This window comes from Arvicola amphibius, chromosome 4, assembly GCF_903992535.2.
Source record: "Arvicola amphibius chromosome 4, mArvAmp1.2, whole genome shotgun sequence".
NCBI lineage: Eukaryota > Metazoa > Chordata > Mammalia > Rodentia > Cricetidae > Arvicola > Arvicola amphibius.
In genome coordinates, this window is record NC_052050.1 from 20,271,155 (window position 1) to 20,281,258 (window position 10,104).

Genomic DNA, 10,104 nt, shown 5'->3' on the forward strand with positions numbered 1-10,104 from the left:
TACAATAAAACAGAACAGGGTTCTGTGCTAGATTCTAGAACAGTGTTACACAGATACTAGAAATGTATGCAAATATATGTAGGTTAATCTAACAACCGCATTGAAAAAAAAGATTAAATAACTTTAGCCACGTTTAATCCAATTTATATTACAATGTAGTTAGCCCCCTGTGTCTGTGACTTTCCAACTCACTGGGTTCAATCAACTTTAAAAAAAAAAAAAAGGAAAATATTCAGGAAAGCCTGAGCTACAGGGTCCTACAAGAAAGATGACACAGCAGGTAATAGGCGCTAAAGATGTAAATTTAATCCATTATACACACACTGTGAGAACCAAGCCCTACAAGTAGTCCCCCTGACCTCTATGCACACATGTGAAAGCAAGCTTACACACACACACACACACACACACACACACACCCCACACACACTATAACAAAGCAGCCACAGAAGTTGTGGCCCGTTGTAGTACTCAATAGCAACATAGAAACAACAGCTCGGGAACACTGAAAGTGAATAGTCCATTTAAGGTTTCTCGCTGTCCGTCAATGATGCTTCATATTGGCAAAAACACGGGAAAGTAAGGTAACTGTCACACCCTGTCTACTCCTAAAACATCTGCTCCGCCTTTTCATTCAACTCCATTTTATGGTCTTGGATCACTTTTCATTGAGAAGACAGAAGCAAAAGAGAAGTTCCTTATCACCTAGCCTGGTTAGATTTTCTTTTTTCTTTTCTTTTTTTTTTAACCTTGACAGAAGCCAAGGTCATCTAGAAAGAGGGAACTTCAATTTGAGGAACCGGCTCTATTAGATTGGCCTGCAAGCAAGCCTGTGGGCCTGTTCTTGATTGATGATTGATATGCAAAGGGGTAGGCAGCTGTGGTCAACCTAGCCCTGAGCAGGTACTTCTGAGACGTGTAAGAAGACAAACTGAGCAAGCCAGGAGGAACATTCCAGAAGCTATATTCCTTTATAGTCTACTATAGTTCCCACCTCCAGGTTCCCACCTTGAGTCCCTGCCACCTTGAGGACTGAAAGATAAAATAAACCCTTTCCTCTCCTAATTGCTTTTATTTATGGTTTTGATTTCAGCAAAAGAAAGCAAACTAAGACATCACATTTCCACCACATTGCCAACTTACCGATCCTTTCTGTCTCTCTTCATCTTCTCTCACGGGAGGAAGTAGCTCTCCTCCTACAGAAATGCTTTCCTCCTTTTGGGCATTGGCGTCCATCCTTTCAGCTCTCAAAGAGACGCTTCCGGCAATGGTCCTCTCTTTTATTTCTTGACACCTTCTTCCTCCCCCAACTCTCTGAGGCAGGGGCTTGTGTGTGTACCTCAGGGTGACCTCCAACTCAATATATAGAGTAGGCAAGCCTTGAACTCCCTGTCCTCTTGCCTCTACCTCCTAAGTGTGGGCATTTACAGGTAGGCACTGCCACACCTGGCTACAAGTAATTGGGACTTTAACAATACCTGGTGTGGTCTTCTTTCTCTTCTGACATCTACTGCATGAATATATTTTTAAATGAACTAAATGTAAGTTTCCCTAACAATTCTGACATATCCCAAGATCAAAAACAGAGCTTCTGGACCTAGGGTATCCTAGTAAGGTTGAGAGACTCCTCATTTGATGATTTTAATTTTTGAAGATGTGAATCACCACCTTTCATGAAGTTAATGTTTGTGTTTCAGAGCAAACTAAAAGTTTGCAAGTATTACAAAATTGTATATTTTTAATTTTTTTTTTTTTTTTTTTTTTTTTTTTTTTTTTTTTTTTTGGTGTTTCGAGACAGGGTTTCTCTGTGGCTTTGGAGCCTGTCCTGGAACTAGCTCTTGTAGACCAGGCTGGTCTCGAACTCACAGAGATCCACCTGCCTCTGCCTCCCGAGTGCTGGGATTAAAGGCGTGCGCCACCACCGCCCAGCTATATTTTTAATTTTTAAGTCAGGAAAGCATTAACCTAGCGGTGGTGGGTGTGTGTGTATTGATATATGTAAGCAACTGAAGACATAGCCTGAAATATAGGTACTAAAGAACAAAAATAAACAGTTAACTGAAGGCTGACCATCCCTACCAGCACCCCAGCCTTTCCTCTCCCTAATGTGAGCTTCCTTGTCCTGAGTCTTCCACTAAGAGCTGAGCCAACACAGACAGCTCTGCTTAACTTCTAAATTGGCTGGGCCTGTGGCCGAATCTCTGAGCTGAGGTCCTGATTAGGAAATTAGTGATGGCAGCTACTTGAGGAGATGAAACAGGTAGAGATACCTTGAACTCAAGAGTTCAGCGGCAGGCTGAAACAAAGTAAGGCCCTACACTATGTACAAACCAATCCTGACAAATGTAGCCATGGAAAGGGACCCTAAAATATGGAAAAACGAGATCTTAAAATTAGAATTTCTGCAGGAAATCTCACAGGAGTCTGGGGGTTGAGAGCACCCTAAAGCCCTGTCACTATGGGAGAAAATGTGTCCAGGAAAAGACTGGTCATTCCACAGCTGGACAACTTATTTTTTAATGATTTATTTATTTTTATTTTATGTATACTGATGTTTTGGAGGCATGCATCTGAGTGAGGGTATGGGATCCCCAGGAACAGGAAATACAGACAGTTGTTGGTTGCCTTGTGGATGCTGGGAATTGAACCAAGGTCCCCTGGAAGCACAGACAGTGCTTTTAGCCACTGAGTCATCTCTCCAGCCCCGACAACTTAGGTTTTTAAAGTAATTTTAAATGTTTATATGTCCTGGCGGCCCAGTTGCATGCCACAGTGTACATGTGGAGGCTGGAGGACAGACAGCTTGTGGGGAGCTTGTTCTCTCCTTCCATCATTTGGGTTCCTGGGATAAAACTGAGGGCTTCATACACACTCATAAAACATTGGCAGCTGAGCCAGTTTCCCTAACTCCTGATACTAGCTTTTACTCAAATCACAATATCTACATATTCATATTTAACTTTGTTTCATTTTTTTTGTTGTTGTCTGTTTATTGAAACAAGCTCCTGGAGCTTGCTAATTAGACCAGTCTGGTCTTAAACTCAGAGATCCCCCCGCCTCTGTCTCCTGAGAGCTGGAATTAAAGGCACGAACCGCCATTGCTGGTTTCTTATTTTCTTTTTAAAAGTGTACTTGTTATTATTGTGTGTATGTGCATGTGTGGATGATGTGTGTACACGGCAGGGAAGGGTGCAGGTGCTACAGTGTACTCAGGACTGAGGTAGAAGGGTAGTCAGTGAGCTATCCAGTGAGCCCTTCTCTTAAACAGCCAAGAGTAGGTGATGGAGAGACAGCTCAGTAGCAGTGAATTCTAGAGTGCTTGGGTTCCATTCCCAGCACCCATATGGAGGCTCACAACTGTCTATAGCTCCAGTTTCACAAAAGCCCACATCCTCTTCTGGCTTCCACTTGCTACCAGGTTTGTTCAGGGGTTGGACATACACAGTGCACATACACACAGACCCATACACCTAAAAAGTAAAAAAAAAAAAATCTCTTCAAGTCTACACAAAGGTAGACTAAATGTAGGGATGAGCGCATTTAATCCCAGCACTCGGAAGGCAGAGGTAGGCAGATCTCTGTGAGTTCGAAGCCAGCCTATCCTATTCTATCTAGCAAGCAAGTTCCAGGACAGCCAGGGTTACATGGTGAGACCCTCTATCAGAAACAAACAAACAAACAAACAAATAAATAAATAGCAAAAGAGAACAAGCAACAACAACAAAACCGTTAAAGAGCCCTGTTCTGATTGGTTGCCAACCTCAATGGCGGGGGGGGGGGGGGGGGGGGGGGGGGAATAGTGGCCGTGGCAGTGGTGCAGCGGTGGAGACTTCAGCTGGAAGGAGTCCCGGTGTAGCCAATTGACCTCCTCCTTCTTATCTAAGTAGGAAGGAAAGGTTTTAACTATTTACAATAATGGAGCTATTTCTGTCAAGCTTTCCACAGTGCTCAGCTTGGTTGTATTTGGCAATTTTAGGACTAAAAATCTCTGAATTTACCCTATTCTTGTAAAGGTATAGTAAAAACACAGTCTTTTAAATCAATCACTATTATAGGTAATAAAGAAAGCAAGGGAATTCCAGACTGTAAAGAATCCATTGACTAAATCATCTTATTTATGGCTCTTAAATCTGCTAACATTCTCCATTTTCCAGATTTCTTTTTAATGGCAAAAATAGAAGAAACCCAAGAACTGTTCAGTTCTTCAATATGAGCGTTCAGTTGCTCCTGCTCCAGCTGTTCTAGTGCCTATAATTTTTCTGATGTCAAATGCACACACAGTTCCGCCCACATCAGTTAACCATTTTAAAGGTGGGACAGTTGGGCACCTTGAAAGGACAGCAGCAACAGCTGTTGTGTCCTGTTTACTTAAAAACCTGAACAGTCTGGGACTGGGTTTTTTTTGTGGTTTTTGGTTTTTTGTGTGTGTGTGTGTATTTATTTATTTATTTATTTATTTATTTATTTATTTATTTTTGAGACAGGGTTTCTCTGTAGCTTTGGAGTCTGTCCTGGAACTAGCTCTGTAGATCAGGCTGGCCTCGAACTCACCGAGACCCATCTCCCTCTGCCTCCCGGGTGCTGAGATGAAAGGCACATGCCACCGCCTCCCAGTTATGTGACTGTTCTTGATAATATACCTTTTACTATTTTTCTCGGAAGCATTCTTTATTTCATGGTTTGTTTCTGAGATTGGAGGAACATTAATCTGTGTTTTCCATTGGTGCAGGAAATCACTTTCCCATAAATTCATGACTATATGAGTCACATACAGCTTTAATTTTCCTTTTTGTTCCTCTGGCCCTATAAATTCAACCCATCTCACACTTTGTTTTATGTAGATGGAAGTTTCTCTGTTCTACCCAGTCCCATAGCCGTTCAGCCCCAAAGAAACACACAGAGGCTGATATAAAGTATAAACTGGTTGACCTATTAGCTCAGGCTTATTTTTAACTAGTTCTTATAACTTAAAATAACCTATAATTCCTATCTATGTTAGTCATGTGGCTTGGTACCTTTTCTCAGAAAGGCATATCATCTTGCTTCCTCTTGGTCTGACTGGTAACTGACTCTCTGCCTTTTCTCTTCCCAGAATTCTTTTAGTCTGGTTGCCCCACCTATACTTCCTGCCTGGTTACTGGACAATCAGCGTTTTATTAAACTAATAGGAGTGACAAGTCCTTTCAGTGTACAAAAGGATTATCCCACAACAGTTTTACCTGAGATAAACTTCCAATCCCTAGAAGTTAAATATTTACCCACTGAAGAGTCCAATCTGGACACCAAGATTTGGATGAAATTTTCATATCTACTCCTATGCCAACTAAACCTTCAATTTCAATGCCATTTATTTGTGTTTTTAGCTTTGATCACTGATCATTTATAGCATACTTATTTTCTGGCCTCTCCTTAATTTTTTTTTCTTTTTTTTTTTGGTTTTTCGAGACAGGGTTTCTCTGCAGCTTTTTTAGAGCTCCTTAATTTTTTTTAAGCTACTGAGGCTTTTGTTACATCCAGAGCAGTGTTTTTCTGTTTTTCTGAGACCGGGTTTCTCTGTATAGCAGCCCTACTAACTGCCCTGGAACTAGCTCTTGTAGACCAAGTTGGCCTTGAACTCAGAGATCCACGTGCCTCTGCCTCCTGAGTGCTGGAATTAAAGGTGTGTACCCCCTCACCACCCAACCACAGTGTTGTTTTTAACAACAGGCATTAAATCTTTTAATTACTCTGCAGATGAGTTTCTCTGATGCATCTAAATTGGCCCCCATACAGAGTTCTAACAGCCTGTATTATGATATTTCCCATCCTTAACCTGTGAAAGATTTTTCCTTTTAATATTACTTAGCTCTCTTCTTGAGGACCTCTCAGTTGTCTTAACCAAATCTGATGGCTTCTCAGTTTGTCTGCAGCTGGTATGATTTCTCTGTGTGGTCATACTACGCGTTGGAGTGAAAATGTTGTTTTTTAACAAAATCTCAATTGTTCTAGTTTACCAGTAAAGATGAGGGAGCCAGATGCTGGGGTGGAAGCCTGCTAGTTCAGAGAGGCAGAGAAAGCCCCAGCTGACCTTCCTCCTCAGCAGATGTTCCAGAACTCTCTCCAGCACCATCTCAAACAAACCTCTCAAACTGAATATTTCTTCCTCCTACTTCCTGCATCTCTCCCATCTGCCCTTCCGACTTACTCTCTGTTTTTTTCTTAATAATCTCCATGTTCACTTCCTGTCAACAATTTGCCTGCACTGCCTCTCACAACTTACAGGTGATTTTCTGGAAAGCTCTTGGATTAAAGATATGTAGTAGAGCTGAGTCACACAACTGGAAATGGGTTGTTTTGTTTTGTTTTTTGAGACAAGGTTTCTCTGTAGCTTTGGAGCCGGTCCTGGAACTAGCTCTTGTAGACCAGGCTGGCCTCAAAATCAGAGATCTGTCTGCCTCTGCCTCCTAAGTGCTGGTATTAAAGGCGTGCGCCACCGCTGCCTGGCTCCACACCACAACTAGAAACAGGTTTTTCCAGTGAATAACACAGTCTTGGGGTTCACAGTGTGATCAAATATCCTGCAATATGGGAAGGCTCAGCCCATTATGATTGGAGCCACCCCTGGGTGGGCAGCTCTGGGTTCTATAAGAAAGCCTGCTGAGCAAATCATGAGGTACAAGCCAGTAAGCAGCACACCTCTATGGCCTCTGCATCAGCTCCCGCCTCCAGGTTCCTGCCCTGTTTGAGTTCCTGCCCTCACTGACTTTGATGATAGTATATGGAACTGTGAATGAAATAAAACCCTTTCTTCCCCAAGTCATGGTGTTTCATCACAATAATACCCTAAGATAAAATCATCTTTTAATATACTAACCACAGCTGTAACTTACATAATAAGCTTGGAGGAGACTGAGATGGGGAAGGGGGGGGGGTGGTAAATTCAAGGTCATCCTGATCTGCATAGCAATCCCAGACTATCCTTGGAAATAACTGTATCTATTCAAGCTAAATCTACATTTATTTTGGCCCAGAAATCTGTTCTATGAACATACCCCCCAAAAATATACTCACCCAAAGACACAAACAAGAATGTTCATAGCAAAGCTATTTATAGTAACTCCAACTAGAAACTATCAAATGCCCATCAATATAGGATGGAGAAACACATTTGGTGAGGATAGGACAGGGTCTTGATATAGCTCAGGCTGTCCTGGAACTCATGAGCTTCCTGCCTCTGCATCCCAAGTCCCTCCCTGTAGTCATCTTCAAGTAAATAGTATTTTGTATTTTGTTTCAGAGACAGGTCTAGTTAAGTGGTCTGGGGTAACCTGGAGCTTGTTATGTAGGACAGGCTGGCCTAAAATTTAGAGTACGCCTTCTGCCTTTGCCTCCCAGGTTCAGGGATTCTGGGCATGTTCCAATATGCTCTGCTTTGTTTATTTTACTTTTTTGAGGTCAGCCCATCATATCTCTTGCCGTCACGTTGGTTAAATGGTCTCCCAGACAACAGAGCCCTCCTGCCTTCCCTCCATGCATGTTGTTCCACTTCCCTTTGCCTTCACTTATTCCCATCACATCAGCTTCTGTATACCCAGTACCTGGTCTATCTATTGGCTAGGGCTGCCTCACAAAGTCCTGCCAGCCAGCCAGCCTAGAAGAGAGGAGCTTGTCTCACACTTGTGGGGGGCCTTCATAATGGTACCAGCGGGATCAGTCCTCCCTCTACAGGCTGAAGGGAGGCATTTACATGAGATGGTTACCTAGCTTTCAAGCACTTCCATGGTGGATTAGGGATTGTGTTAGTCGGTGTCCTGTCACTGTGGAGAGACAACTCCTATAAAGGAAAGCATTTAATTGGGGCTGGCTTACAATGTCAGAGGTTTAGTCCTTTAACAGCATGGTGGAGGGCAAGGCAGCACACAGGCAGATAAGGTGCTAGAAGAGAAGCTGAGGCTTCCACATCTGGATCTGAAGAGAAGCTGAGTCTTCCACATCTGGATCTGAAGGCGGCAGGAAAAGAGAGGTACTGGGACTGGCTTGGGCTTTTAAAACCCCAAAGCCCACCCCTAGTGGCACACTTCCTCTAACAAGGCCACACCTACTCTAACAAGGCTACACCTCCTACTCCCTCTCAAGTACTGCCACTCCCTAATGACCAAGCTTTGTTGTTGTTGTTTGTTGTTGTTTTTGTTTGTTTTTGTTTTTTGTTTTTTCAAAATATTTATTTATTTATTATGTATACAATATTCTTTCTGCGTGTATGCCTGCAGGCCAGAAGAGGGCACCAGATTTATTATGTATACAATATTCTGTCTGTGTGTATGCCTGAAGGCCAGAAGAGGGCACCAGACCCCATTACAGATGGCTGTGAGCCACCATGTGGTTGCTGGGAATTGAACTCAGGACCTTTGGAAGAGCAGGCAATGCTCTTAACCACTGAGTCATCTCTCCAGCCCTTGTTTTTGTTTTTTTGAGACAGGGTTTCTCTATGACTTTGGAGCCGGTCCTGGAACTAACTTGTAAACCAGGCTGGCCTCAAACTCAGAGATCCGCCTGCCTCTGCCTCCCGAGTGCTGGGATTAAAGGTGTGTGCCACCACCGCCTCTGCGGCCATTCTTATTCAACTACCACAGGGCTCTACCTGATGGCATTCACCAAAACTCAATCCACTGAAAAGATATGATTTCCAAACTACATTCACTGTCTTCTGGGCAGAAAACCTATTACACCTACCATTGTCTGAAATGATCTTGTTTACATGTCTGTTTGTCTACTTTCCCCCTCTAGAAGGAAAACCATTAGAGCAGTTTTCTACTGTGTCCTCCCAGATGTAGAATAGTGATGGGCACATATTAGGTCTTCAGGAAAGGGAGTGTTGGTTCTCATGGCGTACAACGGCTGTCAAGGACTTTCCCAGCAGAACACTGGGCGTTTTCTATGTGCCAGGTCTTGCTGCTCCTGGTTTTCACCTGTATCAACTTATTTTTATCCCTACAATGCTCCGTGGGTTGTAGACTATTGTATAATATCTTATTTAACAAGTGAGATTTCAAAACAAGGCCCAGAGAAGTTGTTCCAGGCCCCAGGGTTGGTGTACAGCAACAAGAAATGTTGAGGCCCTGTGGTATGGCTGTACAGCTGCTGGGGCCCTTATCTCTCTAGAAGCTGATTGATTTTCTGTGCTTTCTGATGGCGGCCAAGCAGGAAGACATAAAAGACTTTACACAGCCACACCAGGCCTAAGTGGGAATTCTTTGTGTATGATTCCATCTCTAGAGGGAGTAGGGTCTTATGCTGAAAGACTTGAAAAGAAAAAGGTGGGTGAAGACATCTCTAAGTTAGGAGGAGAAAATCAAGGAATTCCACTTATCCAGAACCAGTCATAGGAGGACCACACCCTTCTGAAATAAAAGAAAACCATTTCTGGAAGTCAGAACAACTTGGTTCTTTCCAAGGGTCTAATCATTTGTTTGCTTGTTTTCAGTTTTTCAAATCTGAGTTTCTCCGTGTGTAGCCTTGGCCATCCTGGAACTGTAGACCAGGCTGGCCTTGAACTCACAGAGATCTGCCTGCTTCTGCCTCAAAAGGCATGCACCACCACTCCCCAACTTTATTTGTGACTTTGAAAGACTTATTTTGATGAGACACATACTTAGAAGCTCTTAGCCAGGTGGTGGTGGCGCACGCCTTTAATCTCAGCACTTGCCAGGCAGAGGCAGGAGGATCTCTGAGTTTGAGGCCAGCCTGGGCTACAAGAGCTAGTTCCAGGACAGGCTCCAAAGCTACAGAGAAACCCTGTCTCGAAAAACCTAAATAAATAAATAAATAAATAAATAAATAAATAAATAAGTTCTCAGCAAGGACAGCCTATGTCTCTTGGTAATCTGTTCCTGGTGTTTAAAAATTAAAATACTAAACATTTACTTACCTTGACTGTCCTTCTTTCCCACTAGAATAAAGCTCTGGAGGCATTAATAGTTGTCTTTTTGTTGCTGCTAAATCTTCAATGCCCTCAAATACTCCTGAGCACATGGCAAGCCCTCAATTACTTTGTTGAATGAATAATATTTTACAGCTAGGTGTTTATTTAATTCTCTTTAATAGTTGCATAGTTTCAACTGAGTA